Source organism: Pyxicephalus adspersus, chromosome 5 (genome assembly GCF_032062135.1).
Source record: "Pyxicephalus adspersus chromosome 5, UCB_Pads_2.0, whole genome shotgun sequence".
Classification (NCBI taxonomy): domain Eukaryota; kingdom Metazoa; phylum Chordata; class Amphibia; order Anura; family Pyxicephalidae; genus Pyxicephalus; species Pyxicephalus adspersus.
Genome location: NC_092862.1, coordinates 40,347,011 through 40,374,727, shown reverse-complemented (window position 1 = coordinate 40,374,727; position 27,717 = coordinate 40,347,011). Strand labels below are relative to the sequence as shown.

Sequence of the window (27,717 nt, the reverse complement as noted above, 5' to 3'; positions counted from 1 at the left end):
ATGACGTAGGTATCCCGGGAAGCTTTGCACTCTCATTCATTCACTTAAAAAATTTACAAAAAATTTTACCTTGCATAAAAGGTTTGTCCACCCTTTAATGTAAAGTGATATTTCTAAGTTTAAGTAAGCTTTAAGAAAACTTTACTGATCATTGTATTGAGAACAAATACAATTAGCTATCTAACTTCTGTCATTTCTTTTAAAATTAAGTACAAAAATCTATACGTTTAATTTCATAGGACATAAATTAAAAGCTGCATTATGACTAAGTAGATATAAGTTATTGTAGCCTTGCAACAAAAATAACATCTTTTTACACAGATAAATGCTTGCAAGCATATGTGAATCAATTGTAATGTAAAGAAAATACATAAACCCAAAAGAGGCATTTCTTGATGAGACTGAAAACAACTGACGCTCACTATGTATTGTTCCTTCAAGAATTTCTTGCTGATGCTTGCTCGTTTGGTATATATTTTCACATGAAATTAGTGTTTATTTAATGTTATTTATTTTATGAGTGCGGTACATTGAGTTCCAAATTGTATATCATGCTAAAGAGATAAATTCATAGCTGACATCTGATCTGTCTGTGTCTCTCTGGATTATGCAGACATGTGTCTACTATGTCACCTGGGGAGCTGCAGACACTGGGCGAAGAAATCACGCACTTATATAACTACTTCAAATGTCTGTCAAACAAATGTATTTGAAATATGACTTAGGCAGCTTCCCAAGAAATATTAAACTTCAGTTTTATTATTCAGCTGTTACAAAAATCACTTGTAGTCATGTAAATATTTAGCAAATCCTGCTTCCTGCACTGTTATGACAATGAGTTTATAAAAAAGATAAAATTCTTTTATTTGAGTTTTTGGGTCCTAAAGGTTCAAACTATATAAATCCAAAACAGAATATCATACAGGTTTAGAAATGATTAAATTTTTGAAATGGTCTCAGTTGGCTCAACAAGGTACGCTTTATGAGGTCCAAATAAAAGATCCTCCTTTTGCATTCAAGATGTAATTCGGGACATTCACATAACAAAAAACTGGAACCTCATGTCCTTTTGATGCATTTCAGAATGATCTGCTTCTTCAGGAAAATAAAGGAAGTTCAGTTCTAAACGTTAAATAAAAAAAATTTTGTTTTGGTGCAAAATTGGATTGCATGTGGGGAACAGGAGAGTGTTCCCCTTCACAAATTTCTATTAGGAAATTTCTGAATATCTGTTTAAGAATATCCAAGATTTGTTCCACATCAGTGGTCGATTAACAAAAGTAACTATACAAGATTCTGTAAAATGGCCTAAAAAGGAACACACAATTATACTTGTATATCTTCCAATCCATATCTGTATCTTTGCTATCTTAATGATAAAAAACAATAATGTCTCTCCCTTTGGGTCAAGCTGTCCTTGAATATTATTTTCTCCCACCCTCCCTTTCTCGATTGAGCCATACTACTTAGCTTGAAAGCTTCAGGTAGAATGTGACATCATCAACTTCTGGAGCGCACATCCTTCCTCTCATTCCTCCCCAACCCACCACATCTAATGGGTGAAACAGGAAAAGGAAGAGCTGGAACTAGACAGCAAAGGCCAGAGACAAGGAGTCATCCCCGATTTCAACACAGTCTGGCCCCTAAAGCCCACATATCTTTTGTTACAAAATAACTGTTTTTATTGGTGGCTATGCTTCGTACATTATGGCTGTTTAACCTATTTCATTCTCTTGGCATAATATGTTGACATCTTTGGAAAATGCAGTCCTATTAGTATTTCTTTAAATGGAAATGATTAGAGAACAACCTCTTGGATTGTAAGCTCTTCTGGGCATGGTCTTCTCTTCTTTATATTTTGGATTGAGTGAGGAAAACAGGATACCTTGAAGAATCTTTTAAAATATGCACAAAATAACACTTGTAAAAATAAAGAACTTGCACTGCTAGGTTCTGCTTCTAGCCACTTTGCTACCATGCTGACCTTAATATATGTGCGGTTTTCAACATTAGGCATTTAACTTTTTACCTAACTTTCTTTGTCAGTCAAATTTACATTCCCATCAACCAACAACCAACAGGGTGAATGAAGCATGTGTCTTAATGATTTTAGTACAAAAATGATTGCCCACCATCTTGGATTCTTGGTCAAGCTGGTTCTAAGGCTGGGTACACACGGGCAAAAATTGTCGTTGGAAAGAATCTTTCACGATTCTTTCCAGTGACTAAGGACTGCACGATGCATGAACAAGTGCTGTACATATAGCACCGTTTTGTTCCATGGAGAGGGGAGCGGGAGAATGACGGAGCAGCACCCCGCTGCACTCTCTCCCCCTTCACTTTCGTTACGATCATTCGCTGTACACATGCCAGATTCTCGGCCCTGAGCGGATTATCGGACAAGAAGCATTGAAGTGTGTAAGTAGGCTAACTGCAAAGGGTTTCTTATCAGCCTTCAAGGCCATCCTATATTCAGCTTTCAGGGTCATGCCATTGACTGTTCTTGTTGCAGGTATTACTCTCTGCAAAAAATCAAACAAAGCAGTAACTATTTTATATAGGAAGAGTATGTTTTATAATCTTTCCCCTAAATTTTTATCCCACTAGCCATACAGTCAAATACTTTTGTAATAAAGCAGTGTCTTTACGAGATTTCAATGTTTTTCTGGACTGAGAGGATGTCTCTCTAAATGTTGCTGAAAACAGCTATAACTTAAGGAATCCAGCTGTTCCCATCTCACGAAAAGGGTCACTAGAGGATCTGTAAAGTTTGCAGCCACCAAGTCTACTATCATTTAACCATGTAAGATACAGTAACCAGCTATTCTTTGGCAAGGTATAATGGCAGCCAAAAATCAGAACAGCATCTTTTTTTTTTTTCACATGATGGTGATTGGGAAACAAGTTGTTTCCTGACTTATGAAGTAAACCTTTACCAGGAGAAACACAAAGGCTGACCTGCATCAGATTGTATTGGTTAACCGGCTGTTTCTATCCAGTATTTTTAGTTACTGACTAAAGGAAAAATGTATTAAGACATTAGATCAAAATAAAATCCAGGCAACTAAAATTTGCAAAAGGAAAGGTCGGCAATGGCACCCCTCATGTTCTCTTAGCACTGTTTTATAAATACTGTATTCCATCTGTAATCTGTATTTTAAAGAATCTCCGCACAGTGTTACTTAATGAGGATACAATAATGGATGTGGAAGAACTAGCAAGTGTTTGCCCTGTGAGATATAGCAACTGGAAACAATCTTCTAGCAATCACTATGACAGTCAGTCATAGTGATTACCGTTGGCCATTGGGCAGCTCTGCTCCTGTTTTGCCTTACACAGGAGGGGATGCTTTGGCAAAAGCACCTGCCAAGCTGCAGCCCAGACCTGTGCCAAAAAATGCCCCTATATGTCCTTCTAAAACAGGGGTGTCAAACTCTGGCCCGCAACACCTTTTTTTTTTTTGGCTCCCAAAGGAATCCTAAATATGAATTGCAGCTGGCCCGCTGCTGCATTGAAATAGCGCCGCTACTACAATTCCTGGCATCACTTGCATCTTTAGCCGAGCGGCCTCTCTGCCTATGCGTTATTCCGCATTGGACTGTTTTATAGACACAGGGAATTGTAGTAGCGATGCTATTTCAGTGAAGAGGAAGTTCCAGCCACTCATAACATTAGGCCCGTCATTGGACTGTTTTCCTGTAACAGGGAATTGTATTAGCGGTGCTATTTCAGTTTCAAGTGTGGCCCACGATTTTGTCTAAGTTTTTAATTTTGGCCCACTGTGTATTTGAGTTTGACACCCCTCCTCTAAAAGGTAAAGAAGTTGTCAATTATTCTAGTAGGCAATTAAAAAAAAAATGGAATTCTGTACTGAAATTCCAGATATTTTATGTTATCTCCAAGAATGTTTTTATTTTTTTTATTGCAGTTTTCTAGTTTAGTTTAAGATCCCTGGTAAACTAATTTTGTTGTTTATCTAAAAATCTGTCTAGCTGATGATGATCCAGGAATATTTCAGGAAAAAAGCATGTGGGTCCATTTGAATATTTGTCAGTAGTAAAGATGAATGATCCCATCTGCCAGACAGCGTGATCTGATAAACAGTCATAAAGAATTTTCTCTCCACAAATTTGAATTCCTAAAAAAAAAAAAAAGCCAACCCAATCCATAATTAACATTTCACATTGCCACCAAAAATGAAATGAAGGCTATGCAAATGCTTCTGCTTTGTTCATTACATCCTAGACCATTGCTAGTGACCCATCTTTTAAACCTGTTAATACAGAGAATTGGCCTATGTTTTGAAGAACGAGCTTTTTTTGGCAATCTTTTTACAGACATCTGCAATAGCAATTTAGTAAAATGAAATGTCACAAAAAACACGGAGTACATGCACAAGCAGACAGTTAATTGTGTTGCTGAAAACTTCTGTGGAGACCACCTCAGGGGGTAATCTTAGAAAAAGTAGTTCAGTGGAAAGGATTAGATTTAAGAGTTACAGGAGCTGTGTTGACATGACACCACACTTTTAGCAGTTTCCCTCAGTATGAGGTATCCTTTGATGTTCTAGCAACCTCTTGTCCACTTATTGGAATATACCCTTTAAATGCCTGGATTTAGGCACCAGTAACACAACCTTAGCTTGTAACACAGTTTATATATTTTAACAAACCTACACAGATCAATTTAATTGATCTTCAAATTTTTCAAAATTTACTTCAAAATTTTCTTCAACGTTATTTAACTCTGCAGGATACCTACGTCACACATCCCAGAAGGCTCTGGCTAATCCTTCTGTGCATGCCTTGATCTCAGGTATTCACAGAAAGGGCATGCGCAGTGAGATCGGCTCTCATTTTTTATCCTCTCACATTCGCTAGAACGAAGACTGGAAGAGAAGATTGAAGATGGCGGCACCCGGCGCTTTCTCTGCACTGGGAAGAAGAGAAATCCCAGGACAACGCGGGACCGGATCGTCTGAAGGAACAGCAACATTGAAGGACCTGCGGGATTAAAGGTAAGTGTCATTTTTTTGTTTTTAGTTTATTTCTGCTTTAAGTAACTCTGAAATGAACAAGTTGGAAAAGAACAGATTCACATAACTGTTGAAGACCTTCAGTATCACAATTATTAAATAATTACCGAGGATAAATGCTCCCCAGACTCACTAAAAATCAGTAGTTACTTGAAATTGGTGAAGTTTTTTATTCTACTTTTAATGTTTGATCTTAAAGAATAATGCATGTGTATATGCACATACATATTCCCTGTCTAATGACCACCTACCTGATCCCATCCCAATAAGTGTCCGTGAATTGCAGTAAGTCTAGGGATCTCACCCCACAGACTGAAGATAGCAATCCTCCATCTCAGCCAAAATGTTTACCTAGTATCAGAGCCCTTCATGGCTAAAGATCCAAAGAATACTTTATATTAACTTAGTTTACTTTAAAATACTACTTTACTAATACTTTAAATTATTTGTAAATATAAAATATGCCATTAGTAGTCTGTGTATTCTTTGTAGAGAGCTTTGATTTGCTCTAGTGCTGTTTTTAAAGGATTGTCACATATTGCCGTTATTTTGGAGACTGTTGACCCTGATCATTTTGCACCAGTTATGAGCAATTCACCTGGAATTCATGATTGTGTTACTTTAGAATTCATTTACTTGCTTCATATTGATATGAATACGTTTATACCAAAGTTCTGACACCTATTTAAAAAACTGGCACACATATTTTCCATATAAATTTAATCAAGAGTATTTGAATCCAAATCCTATTAATCAACCCTGTTGAGACTAAGGCTATGTACTCATATTAGACTGAAAGCTAAATGAATGAGCACTGTACATACAGCATTGTTCTGCTCTATGGAGAGAGGACGGGGAGAATGAGCGAGCACCCTGCTCTTCCCCCTCACTTGCATTGCCTCTTTCGTTGTTCGTGGATCCGTCAGGACAGAACCATGAACAACATCAGACGACCGCTGTACACACGTATAATAGCCCTGAGGTGAGAACTGGACCAAAAAAAAAAAAAGATTTCTGATTTGCCAAAATAAAAGTAAATACTGTCATGCAGATTTGTGGTAATCTTGGTACTGTAGGAGACAGGACTAGGTGACTAGGTGCCACAAGCTGATTATTCCAAGAAATTTGATGTAATGTACAAAGATGAGAATTTCACATGACGTAAATTGTTCTGTCTGGTAACTGTTATATTCATTAAAAGTCCTGTTTTCTCAGCTTCCCTTTTTTTTATTTGCACATTTCATTTGAGGTGCCTTCCACTTTTTTTTTCTTCAAGTACAGAGTAACTAAGGCACTTCTAAAAACATATCACTGCAGCATGCGCTAATGCATGCATTCTGCTGTGATCAAGACCGAAGTAAACCTCTCAACAACATTTACGCTACAACCCCACTAATGCCCTATTACATTTTAAAAAAAAGAAACGTAAACTAATAGCTCCAAATTATTACCCATTTATGCGGTTAGGTGAAGCACGGGGTTTATTATTATTATTATTAATAAACAGGATTTATATAGCGCCAACATATTACGCAGCGCTGTACATTAAATAGGGGTTTAAAAACTTCTTTATTTTGGACTGTAGAATGGTATGCTCCCTAATGGTCTTATAACACACACAGTCTGATGTTTTAGACACTTACTTTTGGTTGCCCTATGGAAGGGTACCCACAAGACTCCATCAGTGTTTTTATGGTCTTATGAAGAAGGGTAATATCACTACCTATTCAGTAAAAGTGGATCATTGGTTGTTACCACCAAAAGTGGAATTTTGATGAATCGGGTGTGTAAAAATTGCTTTGGAGCGATTTTTTTTTTTAAGGGGGGAATTGCCAGTGCAGAGAGTAGGAATGCATATGTGTAGTCCACAGCCCTGCGCTTCTCTTCCCCTCCCATATTTAGCAAGCTGGTCTGAGCATGAGATAGGAGAGATGCGTGGAACGGATTCTGTGAATTTAGTGGTCTGTGAGGTACAAAAGGTTGGCGACTACTGATCTATACAATACTGATCTCATCTGAATATACTATAGTATCATGCAAAAGCATACAGATTACGTACCTTTCTCCATAACCTGAGTAGCATGTTGAGATTGAACTGTTTTTTTCTGTGTTGTCATATATACTCCCTAAGCTTGCACACAGATGTGTATATTTGGAACAACTCTTATCTTTTTACCACTTTTACATTGTTTTGTCTTTTTTGAAGTCCGCATGTCCCTTTAACACTGTCGCAGGAACTGAAAGGGGAAGTCTCCCCAGCAAGGACACAGACTGCCAGTAATGGATGATGACATCTTTGTTTTGTCCAGATTTAGTTGCAGCTGACCAGTAGCATGTAAAGAGGTGGAAGCCATGACCCAAACTATTTCATATATGTTTTTACATGTTATTAATTAATGAATTAAACAAAGACGAGGGGTCTATTTAAAAAATGTTTTCTAGTGTTCTCTTATGAATTGTTTTTCAGTTGGGTGGGGGGAAGCTGTAGCAGGGTGGTCAAAAAGTGGGCAGCCAAGACACAAAGAATTAAGTATAGTTAAAAAAACTAGGTATAACTCCCCCAGCTCTGGCAAACTGCTAACTCTCTCCTCACAAAGTTCAGCCTGAGCAGCTACAGAAAAGTGCCAGGTGGTGCGCTCAGCTAAAAGTGGCTGGAGAGAACACTGGATTTCACCCTACTTTTACAAAAAATTTACTCATTTTGCACATAGGATTTAATTACAAAATGTGTGAATTAGGCTTTGCTCATGAATCATACATTTTTGTAAAGAAAATTTGCACAAGTGAATTTTGGTTTAAAACATTTATAAATAGACCCCATCAAGCAAATAGTGCCCCTTTAACATAGATGAATGACCTGTGTTGACTTGTGTGGAGGACAGCAGATTAAAAAAAGAAGTGTTACATGTTTCAACTGACAAATTATGTTCACAAAGCAGTCTAGCCGGTCTAAAAGCTATCCATGTTTATTTCCAGCCTGAAATGTGTACACAGGTCAGCATGGTGTATTTGTCTGTTCTGCAAGTTAAAACGAGCAGCTTCTAGCTAGCTGTCTATTTTTTTAAATATTTGACTGAGCAGGAAATAATTCTTAAGAGTTAAGTAATTAGAGGACTTGATTTGCCTGTCATCGACATAACTTTTTTTTTTTTCTTACGGTAAGTCAGCGGTTTCCTGATTTACAGGCTTTCCATTTCCTATTTGTTCTGTGCTAGGGTTGCGTTCAGTCTGTCAGGAATGTTGGCTACAAGTCCAAGGCATCATGTGATTTCTTCTCCCCCCACCACCCCTTGTCATGCTTACTCCCCCCTGGTGCAGTATGTGCCTCAGCACACACTGTTCAGTAAACAAACTTCAGAGAACCAGAGAGAGCTGGTTTTGATCAGCTAATTCATTCACACAGAGATTTAGCAAACGCTAGTCCAGTGCGCAGCCTTGACGTAGAGGCTAGGGGGCAGTGAAGTCAGTATCTGTGTTTTTATTAGTGCTTTTTATAGATGTGACAGCCAGCTGTTGCCAGTTAACATTTGGAGGAAACATCTTTTAGCGTGCGGAGTTCACCCACACTGCAAAAATCTGCTGATGGAAACAGAGATGTTTGTCATGGTATCATAATTTGCATCTTTTCAAAATCTTTGCTTTTAGCTAATATGTAGCATTGTACCAAGATGGACTTCAGGTACCCCCAAAGCAATCAAATGTCACCAGTGGAAAATGCACTATTACAGAACTAACGTGAATTCCTCTTTTCATTTTTCCTGGTATAATTAGGCCACACACACCCAACAACCCAAACAACCCTACCAATGCTCCTGTTTGGGGGTGTCAGAAAGTTCAGTAATTTATAGTTTCACCCCCACTACATAGGCAACAGTGTGTATGACTATAGATAAAAAGTATGCAGCTTGGCAACAGCAGATTTTGGGTGTCGCCAAATAGGTATAACTTAAAGCAGAACTAAACCCTGTGATGCTCACCTGTTCTCATTCCATCATGGGTGCTGCTATTTTCTTTCTTCCTCCCTTTCTTGTTGCAATATTTGGCTATCTTGATTGGCCAGGCCAGGGTGACAACTCCTGCACAGGCGTGCGCAAGTTCATTCAGTCCTCAACTAGGACTAGGATGAACCTGGACTCAACTAGGAAGCTAGGATGTGTCGCATATCCCAGCAACAAAAGCTGAACTGCACATTCAGAAATGTAATTGCAGAAGGGACACCACCACTCGGTGCAGGATAAAACATGAACATGATATGCCTCATATAACTCAGGGACTCTGCACAACTCTGTCAGCCCCTGCACTTAACAAGGGCCCAATAACTCTTAGCAAGTGTAGAGAGGCATGCAGTAAAAAAATTAGGATGAAACATTTTGTGACATGGTAATTGAAAATCAGAGCTCCAGAACCCAACTCCATCACAATCTCCCAAAGTAAACTCTCCCCCTTCATGTTTTTCTGTTCCTGGAAAAGGTAGTAAGAACAAATCTTCAGTCGATATAAATATAAATGATCTGTTAATTTGAATGGTATCATTCCATTCCAGTAATTTTATATAGGTCACTCAGAACATAAAGTAATAGCTAGCTCCCCAACATTCATTTAGTACAGGGTTCTCCCCAGGCCCTTTTAGCTGGGCGCACCACCCGGCACTTTTCTCCACCCACCCAGCTGTTTTTGGGGGTTACTAAAGAGTTTGGTCACAATACAGGGGCTGCCACCCACCTACAATTTCTTCCCACCCCAAAATTTCTGGGTTGAGCACTGGAGTGTCATAAAGTAAAAGCAATGGGGAGTTTGATTAATCTTATGTTGTTAATGTGCTACATTTTTTTTGAAAATCAATTTAAAAAAATACTTATGACATTGGTAAATAAAAAGTAACAAGTCAATCCAACTTAATCAGCGAACAAAGTCCACAAAGTATGCCTCAATTATGTTGATGATTTTTTTCACATGACTGTAGGTAAATACTGCAATCCAGGTGCATAGAATAGGAGGGTCTAAAAAGATTCTTAGATTCATTGATTTATAAATACACCCCAGACATTCACAGAAATATTCTGAGGTGGAGAAATAATTAGTCGAGTTTCAATTACCATTACCATTGAAACGTGTAAACCTGGAAGATTCTGCACCAGGGAATGTTTGAATGAATGTCAAATTCACTGCTTTGTAAATAGGCTCCCTATTTCTTTACTGGCTAAAAACAGTAGTAAGTTTTTTTACCAACAAAAGAGGCCATTTGATGAGGAAGAAACACCCTCCAGATACCCCAGAGGACATTGTTATGAAACTAGCTATAATGTGGTGAGAAAAACCAAAGTGAAGGTTTGGTTATCTTCATGTATGTGAATAGAATTCCTTGTATAAAGGTGACATTTTGAACATAATGTGGTTGGTCTTCTTTTCGCCTTATGCAGTTTTTTTGGGAATGTGGAAAGTACAATGAAATGTGTTAAACTGTGGGTATGGTATACTGTTACTGTGGTGACCATCCCTAGTAGAGCAAAAAATCCCTTCAATGGAGTTCAGTTGTGAGTTTCCTTTCATAAATTGCCCATTTTAAAACTCCATTTTATTGAGATTTAAATCAGGGATTTGACTAGGTCAGTCCATAACCCTCCACGTTTTGTTTTTGAACCATCCACGTTTTGTTTTTGAACCATTTTGTAGTGGATTTGCTAGTGTGCTTCTTATCATTAAAGTATTGAAAGATTTTTTTTTTTTTTTTTTTTTTGCAGTTCAGCTTCATTATTTGGATAGATGGCCGCCCATTCGTATTAAGCACATTTTGATATAATGTAGAATTGACCTAAAGTTGCCCAAGCTCTAGAGCAACCCAAACCATACCAATTTCAGCATGTTGCTTCACAATTGAAATTGGAGTTTGTTCTCTTCAAATGCTGTTTTTGGTTTGTGTCAAATATCACAATTGTTACTGTGGCCAGTAACAATTATATTTCCATTCATTGGCTCACAGGCCTGTTTCTTCCTGGTAAATCTTCTATGTAAGTGAATATGGTTCAATTTCTTTTCTCTGTTTTGGGTTTCTTGGAGACCTCATCAAACATGTTGGCCCCATGTTTTCTCAGCTAATCAGAGAGCACTAAAGGTTTTGAATGGGGAGACTTGTCCCCATTTAACCTCTAGTGCCGGGGATCGCACACAGGATTTCCCAGGGCTGCATAAATGAACCTAGCCCTGAAAATCCACTGCGATCCCAGGGCACTACAGGTTAATTAACCTCCAGTGCCGGGGGATCGCAGTGGAACTGCAGATGAACTCTTAATGGAGTTTATTGAGATTTCATCTGCAGTTCAGTTCCCACGGTCACCAGGCTGATAAGTACAGCCCGGTGACCGTGGGAACTTTGCGGTCTCAGCTGATTGGAGGCACGCAAGTACCTCAAATCAGCCGTGACTGCAAGCAAACTCTCAATGAAGTTTGTCCATTGAGAGTTCATCTGCAGTTCCACTGTGATCCCCGAGCACTAGAGGTTAATTACCTCTAGTGCTGGGGATCGCAAACAGGAGGATTGCCAGGGCTGCATGAATGAATGGAATCCACTGATATCCTGGGAAACTAGAGATTAATTTAACCTCTAGTGCCAGGAATTGAAATGATTTCCTCCATATTCCCATGGTTTCCTGAGATCGGTTTGCTGAAAGTTTGCAGACCCATCAGAAGTTCAAGGAAAATTTCGCGAAAATGCCAGAGGCATTCTCGCTCATCTATAATTCACAACCTTCTTTTAAGGGCCTTATAGAACTCTTTTGACCTTGGCAGAATGACACTAATTATTGCAAAAGTTAGGATTTCTAAGGAGACATTGGCACCTATTTGGGAACATCTAGTTTTAATTTCATGCTTTTAGAGTGGTGGCAAATGGTGAGTACTTTTTCAACGTGACAAGTCTACCTTTTTGGCTCATTATTATTATGCAAATTAACACATCACACATCATCAATTTTATTTGCCCTTTGTTCAAAAATGTAAACATTATCTGCAGGGCACTGTTTACAAGAAGATCTAAGGTTGTTAAAAAAAAAAGTCATAAAATTCTATGGGGATACAGTTACTTTTTCACATAGATATAACTCCAGAACCTTAAGAAAAATTTGGAGGTTTGGATGGGGAAATTGTCTTTAAAGTAAGCACGTGAAAGGTTCAAAACATTGGCAAGAGAATGTTAATTCTTGCATCCAGGAGTGTCAGTAAATACATTTTTTTAGTCTTTTAACTTGCTGCCACTTTTTTTTTTTTTTTTTAATGCCTCATTGTCTTGCTGCTGTCATCTGAGCTTGTTCCAAAAAACTATTGCTTTCATACAAATAGATCACTGTTGTTATCAGATTTAAAATGCACATAAAACTCAAAGCAGTGCTTTCCATCTTCCTAGACTATGTATGTATGTATTTATTTTGTAGAGCAGAGGTCGCCAACCGGTGGTCCACGGTGTCCCCCGTATGGACACAACCCGCCCAGTCTCCCATCGCAGGCTCAGACCTGCTTGCCAAACATCCTGGGGGGGGGGGTAACGTAAGTCCGTGGACACAACTTTTGTTGCGTCCACAGCCCTGCACTACTGTCCCCCCGGAAGGAAGGTCCACTACTGTTCCCCAGAAACAAGACAGCATTGGACTCCTTAAATGGGCCTTTTCCCACTGAAATACATAAAAAGTGTTTTACTGTAGTCTATATCCTTCAAGAGATTTACCCCCAATGCCTTCCCCAGTGACTATTACTCAGACTACAGTAAATACAGATTATGGGGCAATGTGGTCTACGCAGCAATATATACCTAATAGAAGTTCTGACCTTCACTACGCTATACCACACCAGGGGAAAAAATTTGGTTGGAGTTTCATTGTAAAAGGCCTGTGATTAAGTTAGCCAGATACAAACATCTCAAAGGTAAATATTGGTTTGGGGTAGACGGGGTCTTTTAATAGTTTATCAAAACTATTGAGATCAATATTTTATGCCGTGAAGTTATGACTGTGTAATGGTAAAATATGAAAGTGCGCTTAAGGCAGCCATGTCAGTTGTTCAGTAGAGGCTTAAAGATCCGACCTCGCACTACACAGGTGCGAGATCAGAAGATGTAGCCCCTGTGAAGGGCAGAATAAAAGAGAGCCGATCTCACTGTGCATGAATGAGATGGCATCTCTTTACCCTAGGAGGAAAAATACCCCTTCTGCGCTTGCCCGATATCGGTGCATGCGCTGAAGGAGTAGCCAGAGCCTTCCCGGATGTGTGACGTAGGTATCCTAGGAGGCTCTGCACTTCTATTATGTCATGATCGCCGCATTGACTTAAAGAGGCAATGTTGCACTTTTTTTTTTTTTTACTGTATATAGAAGGGTTGTTACTTTATGAAAAGTAAATGTTAAGTTCTGGATTTTCGATTGTCAACTTATATAATGTATTTATGTGTGTATAAACATTATTTGCTAGTCTGGCTCTTTCAATAGTTTTACAATCCTTGTGTTTTTCCCCACTTATATCCGGTTTGGCTAACTGGAATTAGTCACTTGGTATTAGTTAGTACAACTACCAGTAAAAAGACTGGGTCATTGTTCATAATAAAATAAATTGGAAATCTGAATCAGATGGATTGTAGATTATAAAAGAGAATCCTGACGTGTATGACATTGACAGTACAGTTTACACGTTTTCAGATGTTTACACATGGTAATAAGGGTAATATGTGAAATGCATGTTTTTATTAATTATTAATTTTATACTTGGACAGAGGCATGAATGACACTCTAACACATTTTACTATTGACCATGAATATATGGTCTTCTGTTTGTCTTGAGTATATCTCATATATATGCATTGATCAGAGAGATTTGTCTGTTCCTGGCAGGTCTTGTGATTTGTTTGCTAGATCCAAATAACAATTCCTAGGAAATCTACTTAGCTGTTTGCATAATACCATAGAAACTAATTGAGTGATTTCACATAAATGGTATGTTCAGTGTTTCATGTTTGTGATCCTTCAGTGTTGTTGTGATGTGTGAATTGGTTTATAGTGCCAGCTACCATGTTTTGTCTTCTTATGGCTGCATAGTCATGGGCTCAGATCATGTGAATTTTTACACTTCTTGCCAGTAAACAATTTTGGTAGTCTGATCAAGTGTAATATTTATAACCAGAGAAGCAAAACCATATTAAACTTGTTAAAAGAAATTTTGAGATTTTACATTTAATTTGTAAGTAGAAACAATAGCTTTAGGCTAAGTCTACATTGACTTTGATTTTAAATACCTATAATTGGACACATACAGATTTTGTATAAGTTTTTAAGGTTTTTTGACATTTGAAACCAAGATATGTGACAGAGAAGATTTAGGATAGGGGAAAACCCCTCCCACATACTCCAAAACACCCATGCATTTTTGGGCATTTTTACTCCATTTAATTCCAAAACCTGCTGGATGCGTTTTCTTTACAGTCCATCAAGAAAACACTGGCCCATTGGAATGGGAATTTCAAACATGGACGTTTAAAAGAAACAGTCTGTGTAGACTTAGAAAGATTAGTTTCATGTATACATAATTAGTAGATCTGAACACTCAATAACTCTGAACTCAATAAAATAAACAATGCTCAACCTCATGTGACCAGCTTGTGTAGGCAGTTCCTGGATGACAAAGGCATTGATGCTATTGACTGGCCTCCACCTTTCCTAGACCTAAATCCTATAGAGACTCTCAAAAACCTTAAATATCAGTTATTATTAATAAACAGGATGTATATAGCGCCAGCATATTATGCAGTGCTGTACATTAAATGGGGGTTCCAATAGACAGACGAATGCAGACATTGACACAGTTCACCCCGACTGCTAAGTAGTGCAACAGACTGTCCAGGAACTCACCTGATCCCCCAAGGCACCCTCCATTGTCTTTGAAGCATGCCTAGACATTCTTGGGAGTGTCTGCAGGCACTCCTCAGCTTCATTATGAGTTGTTTTGATGCAATTGATGCTTGCTCACTGTATATAGTTGCCCCTACAATGTTTCATGTTGGATATGGTGTTCTTGGGGTGATATGGGGGTAAGTTTTGGGCTTGCAGTTTAGACTCTTTAGACTGAAGAACTAGAATACCACCTTCATGCTTTTGGCAAATTGCATACATATTTCCTCCTTTTTTTCTTGGTTTGCAATGTTTTTTTTTCTTGACACTTCTCCATAAAAGCCCCACTCTGTGCAGTGTACAGCCTAAAGTAGTTCATGGACAGATACTCCCATCTCCACTGTATCTTTGCAGCTCTGTCAGCAGTATTTTTGGTTTCTTTTATTACATGTCGTACATTATATACTCGTAGTATACGTTGCTTTCTTGGAACCGGTCAATGTCAAGTACACAGACATCAAATGACAGATCAATTGACTATGGCTGCCCACAGGTGAACCCTAATCAGCTAAATATGTGACTTCTAAGAAAAAACAAAGGACAAGCATTTTGAGTATTAGTATTGTATATCTATTTGCCAGGGTTATTATTGAATTTTTTAAAACTATTAAGTGGGAAGAAATCTGAGTAAAAAAAAAAAGTTTCTATCTCTGAATCACGTTTTTTTTATTTTTTATTTGGATTATTTCTGTAGGATTCACGTTAGTTTAAGTACATGGATTTTAAAAGGGTGGTAATAAATACCTGATAGGATTTGCTTACTTGGGGAATTAGATCTACAAAATTAGGCAGAGATAGCTTAACCTCCCCAGCTGTAACCCCTAGTGTGAAAAAAAGATGCTGAAAGTGGTAACCCCGAGTCACACTCGAGGTAGCTAAAACAATGTAAAACAATAGTAAACAGAGCCTTATCTGGTCCGACGGCGTCCTTCTTGGCGACCCCTGTCCTCGCTTCCTCTGGCCAGCGTTCCCTGCATCTGATGAGTCACCGGGAGTTTCCAGTGGCGTCGGTGCATGTGGCCGTTGCATTGGTGCATGCGGCGTTGCGTCTGGGGCGCAGCGGGAATTTCAAATCTATTTGTATTGCATTTACTACAAAATAACTGTATGCAAAAAAATTTTTAAATTAAAAAAAATAATTAAAAATATTATACTCATACTTTTATATCATACTGTAAAATACATTTTCATGAAAAACAATGTACTGCTTTTAGACATATAAATTCGGACAGAAATGAACCTCCCAGGAGGTTTATGTAATATAAAAAACAGATAAAAGAATTACAATATAAAAGTTTGTTGAGGCAAGCTTATAAGGAGGCATCCTAGAATATAAATTCTAGAATTAGAAATCTTTGAACATTGATTATCACTGGATCCCATCCATTTATGAAGTACAGTTATCTATGTTTTTTGTGTGTCTGAGAGGACAAGCTCGTCAGGATCCAGCTCAAACAGCTGTAAACTTGGGATGCCAGATTTGTTGCTGAGAGCTGGCACAGATGACAAGAAAATGATTTTAGTTCAGTGTGATGCTGCTTTCCCTATGTGAACTCCACGCATACACACGCAAGGAGCCTGAAAGAGAGCACAGCTGTGATCACAGACCTATAAATACCTTTGCACTGGAACAGTCACCTGGGGCTTCCAACTTTCTTTAATGTTGGTGCCAACTCACATTAGCACATGGCTAGCTCAATTTTCATATTGGTTCCTCTGACCATAATTTCTGGATCTAAATTTGTTTATACAGAGAGAACTGTTAATATGATTCACTAAGTCTGCTTTATATTATTGATGTATTTAAATTTCTGCAATGAAAGCCATGTGTATAAATCCTATAATCCATATAGAAAAGATGCAGGGGGTAATTGTGCTAGATTCCCGTGCTTAGTAGATTTTAGAGATCCTACTCCCACTGTCTATTGAGTTACTGGCCTATAACAAGGCCACAACTAAAGAAGTCTGAACTGCCATTCTACTTACTGATGCTAGGTCAGGAACTTTTTTTTAGCAAGTGAAGCCATAATCATGATGGTCCAGTCTGTTAAAAAAGAGAACACATTAACAGCCATGGTAAGCTCTATTGGGATCCTAAGTCAAGGACCCCCTCCAGATTGCACCCTATATTAAAAGGGTAACGACAGGTACATAAATATTTGGGACAGAGACAACTTTTTTTCTAATTTTGGTTACATACATTACCACAAATAATTTTAAATGAAACAACTTAGATGCAATTGAACTGCAGACTTTCAGCTTTAGTTCAGTGGGTTGAACAAAAAGATTGCATACAAATGTGAGGAACTAAAGCTTTTTTTTACACAATCGCTTCATTTCAGGGGCATTCCTCAATTTTATTGATGAGGTTTTGAATGTTATTAGTGAAAAGAGTGTTCAGCATGCCAGCCTAATTATGGATAATGTCCCCTTTCATAAATCAAGCCAGGTAAAGAGCTTGGTTTAAAGTAAGGGACAACAACTCTTTATTTTTACCACCATACTCTCCATTTCTTAATCCTGTTGAGAACATGTTCTTTAAATAGAAAGAAGTAGTAAGAAGTAATAGGCAAATTAATTCTGGTGCTTTATTAGAAAGCATCAATAGTGTACTTTTAACAATAAGTGAGCAGGATTGCTTAAATAATTATACAAAAATGTTTAGCTTTTTGCCTAAATACCTAAGAGGAGAAAACATTATTGATTAATAAATCATTTAATGATTTAATTACATATTTTTATTTAATATTGCTTGAGAAACAAAAAGTTTTTGTAAAAATATTGTGTTATATAAAATTTTATAATAAATGTATTGATTTATGAATAATTAGGGGGTCTACATTTTTGTGTGAAGTTTGAATGCTAAAGATTTTTTTGACAAGGGTGAAAATGTTTTTTTGTGAAGTTTGGTTTCAAAAGTGTGAAGATAAAATGAGAACCCTGTAATATGCTAATGTATTTTCCACGTTGATTGAAGGAAGGCAACATATACGCCATTTAACCACAGAACTACTGGCTGGGATGCTGATGCTCTACTGTATTGGCCAGTTTTATTTATTGTTTTTATCAAGTGGCTATAAAGTAGTGGCATCAGTAGTAGTAAAATCAGGAACAGGAACTTTACTTTAAAAATATGACCCACATTCTTTGATAGTTTTAAAACAAAAACTGGAAAACCTAAAACAAATTCTTTTAGAACAACCTCCACTAACTTCTGAAGATAGTCACTGGTGTGATGTGCCTGGGTGTCCTTTACTCCTAAGGTTTGCGTTATTGTTTTATTATTTTCATCAACAAATCTAACATTATTAGCAAAATAATTGACTCTGTGACATGTGCATGCATCCATTTTTATGAAGACAAAATGTCCTTTCAGACCTTTTCGTAGTTCTTCCTTTATACATTTGGCCTCTTCAATTATAGGTTTCCTTATAGTTTCTCTTTCCAGAGAAACGCCAAGTTTTTTTTAGCCATTTCTCCATGTAGGCCTTAAAAGGCTGGCTGCCAAAAGAAGGATAGTGGTACACTGTTAACATTGTGGTTTTTGACTTTTTCTGGTGTCATCGTTATGGTAACTTTGTCAGATATAAAGAATCTTCTTAGTTGTGTTTGGTCTCCAGTAGATTTATTTTTTATCCCAGAAGTAGATGGAATATTTTCATTGATATCTTTCTCATTAAACTTCTAACACTTTAGGCTGAAAATTCTGCAAGTGTCTTCAAATTTGATGCTCTTGTAGGTGCATTTTTGTTAGACCCACTGAAATTGCTAATTTTTGCATCACATTTTCACTATTATCTTCAAGAATACATTGGCACACGTAATGTTTCCCATCACTTACCCTGTTTCCCTGATTTTAAGGCACTGTCTTATATTTTTTGAAATGCCAAAATATGCCCTAGGTCTTATTTTCAGGGGATGTCTTATTTTTCCATGAAGAAGGCTACAGTACACATTTATTGAAAGTCACTCATGATCACTCATGTTCCATTGATTGTCCCCTTCTGATCACTCATGTGCCATTCATATTCCCCTTCTGATCACTCATGTTCCATTGATTGTCCCCTTCTGATCACTCATGTGCCATTCATATTCCCCTTCTGATCACTCTATGCCATTGATTGTCCCCTTCTGATCACTCTATGCCATTGATTGTCCCCCTCTGATCACTCTATGCCATTGATTGTCTCCTTCTGATAACTCTATGCCATTGATTGTCCCCTTCTGATCACTTACCGGTAATTAAGTGTAGGGATCTCCATTAGGGCAGGAATCAGCAGCTTGCTTCCTGGTGCAGAATGCCGGCTTGTTACTTTCAGTTTCACTCTGCACTGCAGCCAGGAGCAGACACGTGCTGCAGCCAGCATCAAGGAGACACACACAGGATCAAATATCGGGGGATGTCTTATTCAGGGGTGAGTGTCTTATTTTAATTATTTTTTCAAAAATCGGGGGTGGCTTATTTAATGGGGATGTCTTAAAATCGGGGAAACACGGTAGTAATGTATCACTTGATAAGTGCTCATAAACAGCAGACTTTATCCTGTTTGTTGACAGACTTTTTGCCATTGTAAATGGGGTGCCACTTTCACTAAAATATAAATATAAAATATGTTATACTAACTAGCATATTCTTTGATTTAAATACAAACATACACATAGTCCTGCACTATTGCAAACATACATACAACACGGCACTATACACACAAATAAGCTAAAGCCCTGCACTAAACTTAGACATAAATTGTCCTATACAGAAAAACATGCACAAACATATATACTATACACACATGTAGATGTGTGTATAGTATATATGTAGATCCCTACATTTTACTCACAAAACTTCACACAATATGCACTATACACAAACATTCATACATTCCTGCACCATACATGCAAACATACACATAGCCCTGCAGTTTTATCCAGAAACATTCACACAGCCTTCCATCATAGTACACACAAGCAGCCATGTAGTTTTAAAATAAACATGAACACTTACAGTTGAATCCAAAAAGCTGTTCCTCCAAGTTCCTCTAAGCTGCCTTTACCTTTGTTTGCTGATCTTCTGCTGAAGACAGGGCAATGGGAGGCACCAGTGCCAGGGGTAGCCACCTAACGAACTTCCTAGTATTAGGTAGTGTGCAAAATGATGTTAAAGTTCAGCCCTGGCTGGGAGCATATATGGAGAGTGTGACCAGGACACCTGAACACACATCAGGCCATAACACTCACCTACACCTATATCATTACACTTGTTTACACTCAAATGAACTTTTTAAACACATATCTGAAATAAAATGAAAACACTTTTTGTTATGTACATAATCAAGATTTTAATAATGTGAATGTCAGGTTGTATAATAGCTCAGTTGAACTTCACACTAGTAGAAATACAACTATGCACTGGGCTTTATTGTTATATTAGAGAAGTGCTTAACTATGACTATTGTTTGTGAATCAGGACATTTGAACTTGCTGAATTTTTTTATTATAATTTAAATCTATCAGGAATTGAAGTCAGTACATCCAATGCCAAGTACCCAAATTGTCTCCGACTCCACAGCTCTGGTGCTGTGTTGATAAATAATTTTCTGCATGCAACATTATCAGTTAATGTTTATGCACAGGCAACAAATGTTCTTGGTAACAATTGTTCTTTCTAATAAGGTCTTCTGCTATGGAAAATTGTAGTTCTTCTTTCTATGAGTGTGAAAACTGTTTTCTTTTGCTTTCTTTGATGTTTTAATATTCTTCAATAGCAGTTTGTATGTTCAGTCAAATATTATCAGCTCACATTAAATTGCCCAGCTTTGGTATTGTCAGTTGTTGCAATATCTGCCATGGATGTTCCATATCTTTTCACAGCACTGAACTAATCTGAATTTACTTTAGTCAAAGGACTGGTGTTTGTGTATAGGAGGATTAATTGCTGGATATCTGTTGTTGAGTATATGTAGAAGTGGTACCAACAGTGCACCCGAAAATTCAAAAAGTTTTCAGTCTTCTTGTTCGTTGATACAGAAGTGCATTTTCCCTGTTCTACTTCAATAGTATGTTCGGTTAACGAAACTTAAGAAAACTTATGGTGAAAAGAAGATATTCAAGCTAAGCTGTATTCTTGAATAATATTTTGTCGATGAAGGCTTTACCCAGGGCCCTTTTTATACTGAAGCTAACTATTCTATATAACTGCTAAAAAGTCCAAACCCTGCTATGTCTTACTGTAATTTCAACCTCTCCAGTAGAGGATTCTGGAGTATTTTCTAGAGAAATAACCTCTTTAGCCCAATGGACAAAAAGTTCATTAAAACATGTATAATATATGCACAGAGGATCATTTTGTGACCGATACCACTGCAAGCAATTAAGCATCTTCTTTGTGTGAAATGGGTTAGATAGGAGTCTGTTTCTGGCAGAATGCCCGTCAAGGATTATAAAGTTTTGACAAATAGAAGAATATGGCCCATTACTTAGCGGGTACAAATTCAAGCATTCTTGGCTTTGGAAAGAGTTTGAAATGGTTACTGTGGGTATCACACCATTCTTGTTCTATTGTGTGAGGCTTGTAGTCAAACCACATAGCAGCCATTAAGTTTAATATCATATATGATCAAATAATAATCTTCCAATGCAAATACTTTTTCTGCTTTGGTATTCACGTACCACATTTGCCAAAGAAGGGATGCTTTGTTTTGCTGGCATAAATCCTGTTCACAAAAAAATTCAGACAAGAATGTCCAAAATAAGACTATAAGTTTATTGGCAATTTGATGAATTTTAATATAAAAACAACAAATTAATTTAGGTGAAAGAGAACAAGTCATATAAATGACACTTAGATCATTGGAACAAAAGTGAAAGAATAAAAACTGGGTCAGTGTCCCCACAAATCACAATGACATTTTGTTTCTAACCGCAATTAACCTCTCCCTTAAATGTGAAGAGGAAGACTGCATCTAGTCTGCTAAAGCTGCCAAGATACTTTCTGCTGATGAGAAAAAAAAGATTATTTAGTGGAAAAGAAAATGTGAGATGGACCACAACAGCACACAGGATATAGCAGTGAAGACTGCACTTTTATGAAGTGTCAAGTAAAAGGAACACCAGATAGGTGACACATTTTCCAGTTGCATTCTGGATGTATCACGAAAATGCAGTATCTGAAGTTCACACTTAAGTCAAATTTTCATGGGCTTGTTCTTTTTTTTTTCCAGTTTGTAAAGCAGGTCTGTTGTCCCGTTGAAAAACAAAAGTAGTATAAATTGGTGACAAATGCATAAACATTTGTGCCTTTTGAATGAGACTTTTACAAGTATAAGTTATCTTCTAGTCACTGCATGTCTCAAAATGCAATAATGGATGCACCTAATGCAAAGATAGTCTTGGTCTCTGCTCCATAAAAAAAAGGAAAACGTGAATGCCTTAAACTAATAATATTTAGATTATATTTATAATAAATATATTTATCTATTGCTACTTTACTTACATTTTATCAAACATAATGCTTTGAATTGGGTTGGCACAGATAATGACAAATTCCACATATGTAAAAAAAAAATGGACACACTTCCCTTTCAAATTTTACCATGTGCTAATACACGTCACAAGCCCTAATTGTTTTGTGGCCTGAAAATGCAACATTTGGCAGCAACTGTACTTTGCTTTTCATTTCCTGGATTCCTTTACTTTTTCATTCAATACAGGTCATTCTTGGCATGGGGAGGGGCCTATGGTGAGGCTGTGGTGATCTCATGGGGGCGGATGGCAAGGTGAGTTAGAAATGCCACTTGATCACATAAAACGAATAAGACAGAGTCCGTTTACAGTACACTTTGGATGTTTTAGCCAGGTTGACCCTTCAGAAGCAAACGTATGTATCTTGTTGTCTTTGATAGCGAATATTTTCTTATATGAAGACTGGGATTGGAGTCACTAAACGTTTTACTAAGGTTAGGGACATCAAATGTTTTTTTCCCTTAGAATATTCAGTTTTGCTGCTACTAATACATGAATTACTGGTGTTATGACTGTAATAAGTAGAAAATCTATCCATAAACGTACGAGAGCTACTTGCGGTGTAGGAACTATCCTGGAAGCAGACTATTCTAAATAATTATTTATAATTATTTAATTATATTATAATTAAATAATTATAAATATATTCTAATAAAGAATTATAATTTATTCTAATAAAGCAAACCCAAAGGATATGTGGCAGTGTACCTATATGGCCACATGAGCTCCAGCAAGTTTTCAGTGGAGATTCTGGAGAGTTTAAAAGGTATGTAGTACCATCCGTGTATTCCCTTTTGTAGAGGTTCCCAATGGTTACAACAGCAGGAAGCTTTTTAAGAGCTTTCAGAGTATTGGCTGTTTTCCAGTCATCAGTAGAAAGGGATACATTTAACTTGTGGTACACCTTATACATATGCTGCCGAGATCATTCAATATGTTGTAAAATTGGGATATATTGAGTTTGCAAAAAATGTGTTGATATTAAGGGTTAAATGCAGTGTGTGGGATATTGGAGTGCTGGAAAGGCAATGTGAAATTGTATGTAGGGGTAAAATTCTTGGGATGGAAGTGAGAATTCCTTCCTGAGGGCTGAGAATGTCTTGAGAGAGTTGTGAATGAACATTTGGTGTAATAGGGGAATTTCATAGGATTTCCACAATTAGATAGATTAGTAGATTTAGTCCAGGAATAGCTATTTCAAGAATATTAATTGGAACTGAGAATTCCTGTGATGTGGAAAATTGCAAGGGCCAGAATTTGTATATTTTTTTAAACAAATATTTTATTGAGTTTTTCTAAAATAAAGAATACAACATAACATACTCAACATACAAGACTACTGGTATCATAAGAAGATAAAACAAAATACAAAGTAACTGTTTACCATATCAAAATTGAATCACATAGTTATTAGCAATATGTTTATAAAAAGAGCAAAGACCTGCCATTAAAGCATATTCAACTATATGACTTGGTATGCCATAAATAACATTGACATGCGTTCACGTGGCAGACCTCCGCAAGGCACCCGAGCCCAAACGCCAGCATCCCACAAAAGATAAAAGGGGGGGTTAGGGAGGTAGGAAAAGGAAGCACTCCATCCAGCAAAGTATGGAGTTTTAGTATACATACCACTCTCAGTCCCCAAGGCCCAACAATAATGCAATAACGCTATGGTTGGTGTCAGCTGTAATATGAAACCCAGGACGAGTTGGTATAGTGTAACGCCGCTGCCCAGAATTGCTGGGCACTAGGGCATTCCCACCACAAATGATACATGAATTCCACTCCACAACCACAGAAACATAGAGGGAGGAGTAGCGGTAAATCTGTGATAGACGATGCAGAGTCAGGTACCACCTAAACAGGACTTTGTAGGTTGTTTCCACCATGAGGGTGTTTTGAGATCATCTGGCCGAGTAGGCCCAGACCTCCTCCCATTGTTCCTCGGAGAGATCCTGCCTCACATCTGGGTCCATGCGCGTGTGTAAGGTGGTGACCTCTCATGGAAGCCTGATAGCAATGTAGAGTACAATAGGTATATTAACCCCTTAGCATGCGGGTCATCTCTGGATGCTCTTTCAAACTCGGTAAGCCCATTGGAAACTGGCTGAGCTCAGAACAAGGACGTTATAAAGTGCCTTATTTGTATATATGAGAAGAATATAGTATTCGGAGCCTTATGTTGTTGTTTGAAGTATTGGAATGTCAGTACCTCCCTCCCCGAAACAAATGCAGACACCCAGTCAACTCTTGCTAAACCCACTACCTGAAATGCTTGGGCTTCTCCATACCCAGAGGGAACATGGAGCTACCCACTATGCTTGCCATCAGTAAATGTGGAGAGATGAGGTGACACTTGGATTGGGCCAGAATATTTTTTAATGAACATATTGTTATCCCTAATTTTATTTTTTTTAACTGGTCCCAGACAAAATCTAGTTGTGTGTCACATCAAAAACGATGTAGGCTCCAGACAGAATAGAAACATAAAAGCCAACAAGTCCATTAAATCTGCCTTTTTATCATTATTTGTATTTTAGTTTATAGTATACATCTATGTTTGTTGAAAGTAAATAAACTCATACTCGCTACCTCTGCTGAAAATCTATTGCAAACATGCATTACTCTTTCAAAATAACACTTCCATACTGTTAGGTTAGCTTTTAACTTTCTTCCTGCTAGTTATTTATATCTTCTAGTTTTTGAGTTTTAATTCCAGTTTTATTGCACCTAAACTTTATTTTCCGTTTCCTTGGACTCATTGTCTTATCCTACCAACTTTTGTAGGATTACAAGATGTTGCCTCTTTATTCATTCTTTTAGAAATATAAAGGATCCTGAGCTTCCATAGCCCTCAGCAGGATATTCTTTCTCTAACTGTTGCTTACATTAACTGAAAGAGGCTGACTAGAGAGTCTTTGCAATATCAAAACAAAGCTAGATATCAGCAGCTGTGTTTCTAGTAAAATGTATAATTGCTGGAGTCTCCTCCAAGAAAAACGATAGACTTGCAATTGGTGATAGATTGGGGAATCTATATTACTGGGAGTTCTGAGGATTATTTGCAAGGCAACGTGGACAGGGATTCAACCTTCATTTTTCTGAAGAAATGAAGTTGAATAGCACAGCTGGTCATATCTGTTCCCCTGCTTGTCACTTCACTAGGTAGGATGTACCTGTAGGCGGTCGCTATCTTTTTTGGCAGGCCATGTCAGTACACACAATGCATTTGGGGTTGTTTTTCTGCCATTTCTAATCCTCATCAGTGTTAATTGGAAGGAATGGGTTGCAAATTTGCAACCTTGCCTAGAGCCAAGTCTGCTTTATTTCAAAGGGAAAACAAACGGTACTGCAAATTCTTGAAGAAAAATTCTTTCACTTGGGGTCAAATGCTTTTTTATGCACTGTCTTTTGTAACTAGAGAAGATTAGGAAGTTTGACAGAAATCCATATCTGATGTATGTACCCTTTCTGTTTAGTCACAAAAAATGTGACTAGGCTGAAAATGTGCATGGACATAAGTGTTATATCAATAAAAATATTTTGAAATAAACTTGCCTGTTCCTTGGACAGAGTTGTTGTAAATGGCCCTGACCACAAGAGAATGCTAATGGAATCCTACATTATTTGTTATTTTAAGGGACTGCTGGAACAAGTAGAACAAGTAGTGTGGAAGCTGTTTTCCTGGTTCAGGTGCGATTTTGCATAGCTCCCTGCAGCTGCCCCTATTCATGCCCAAGAGGCAGCAGTTCCTGGCGTGAGGAAGCAGTAAATGCAGTTCAAATTCACTGCCAGTGTGAATTAGCTCTGAAACATTTTTTTACTTATTTTGAAGCTGCAACATTGTATCATGTGACCAATCATTCCACTGAACTTCTCAAACATTTTTGAATATTTTTCTGGAACTTCCTAATACATGTCTTGCAGGGTTTTTGAAGGTCTGGAGTTCATCTTTACAAAAATTAAAAACTGTAATGTTAAGTTCTGTGATGTTTTTGAAGATTTCTCCTATATTTTGATATATATCCTCTTTTGTGAGATGGTTTGGCAAAGTTGTTTTTCTCCAGAGCCTCTCAATGTATATACCAGTTGTACACCATCTGTATTGGTCCAGACAGCATTGCTTGCAAATATTTTCCACTGTTATACCCTACAGACCTTTTAATCAGAGCCTTAATGATTGCGGAGAACTAAACTTACCAGTGCTATGCATGAACAAGTTATTGTAATGTGATGTATCTTTATATAGATCTCTGTACAGTAACTAAACATGTACTGTTCTAGATAAACACTGTAAAAAAAGTATTTCGCAAGCCTATATCCAGGGGAATGTACACAGGAGATGTATGGATGGAAGGATGATATGGTCGTGTCCTCAAAGGCTCAGTGTTCCTGTTGATGGAAAGAGTTCTCGGCATGATGACATTTCAATTAAAATAACATTGTTGATCCCAAAGGGTAGGGTTAGAGAAGGAGATCTCTGTGCTGCATACATTCTTGGTTTTATAGCTTATATTACAGTATGTGTCAGTAATGTATGTGCGTGCAGACGTTTGCCTGCTGACTTTCACTTCTCCTCAAATAGCCTCATGTACTGTCCTAAACTGATGTCTAAGGGAGTTTATTTGCTTGATTGCTCGAGCTTCCTGTCCTTTATGTTTGTGCTGACTGGCTTACCCTGTGTGAACCGTAATTACCAGCCCGTCACAAGATATGGCTGATGTATGTATATTAGATACAGTAACATTCATTGTATGGCACATGTTTTTCAGACTAAGAATCTCTGGGCAGAAATACAGCCTTGACATAAGCCTGATGTTTGCACAGAAATCTTCCATCGCTGTAAAAAGGCTTCCATCAAGTAAAAGGCTGCAAATATTATTTTTGGGCTTGAAACTTTTGTACCCACTTTCAGTGCTGAGTAGTCAATTTTTAATATTCAGCCTTTACTACCTTCTTTTAGACATTGTAGCTGCTTACATAGATCTATTTTTCAAATATGTTAAAGTTTCCAGTTCAGGGTTTATTTCTTAGTTGTTTTCCTTTACTTTGTGTGTACTATTCTACTTACCTGGGCGTTTTTCACTTTGTTTTCTTATGTAACTTGCCCATATTTGAATCTATGTTGTCACTACCACACTTTTTTTTATTGGAGGGGGGTTTACCCTGGGTCCAATTTTCATGCTTCTCTCTCTTACATCAGTGTATTGTTCTACACTTTCTTTCTATCTTTTA

General features: G+C 37.5%; 1 protein-coding gene and 1 long non-coding RNA gene across 5 annotated transcripts in view; one reads left to right on the top strand and one right to left on the bottom strand.

The window, feature by feature from the left end:
• SPIDR (scaffold protein involved in DNA repair) overlaps nt 1-27,717 on the top strand; it is a 207,892-nt gene that overhangs the window by 125,670 nt on the left and 54,505 nt on the right. The window lies entirely within an intron of this gene.
• Nucleotides 336-9,176, bottom strand: LOC140330802 (uncharacterized). Of its 2 annotated transcripts, XR_011920804.1 has the most exons (3): nt 9,013-9,170; nt 4,762-5,003; nt 336-2,522 (listed from the first exon to the last, which is right to left on the bottom strand). It is a non-coding gene; the product is annotated as an uncharacterized lncRNA (long non-coding RNA). The 2 variants fall into 2 exon arrangements; XR_011920803.1 differs by lacking the exon at nt 336-2,522 and having other exon boundaries at nt 4,643-5,003; nt 9,013-9,176.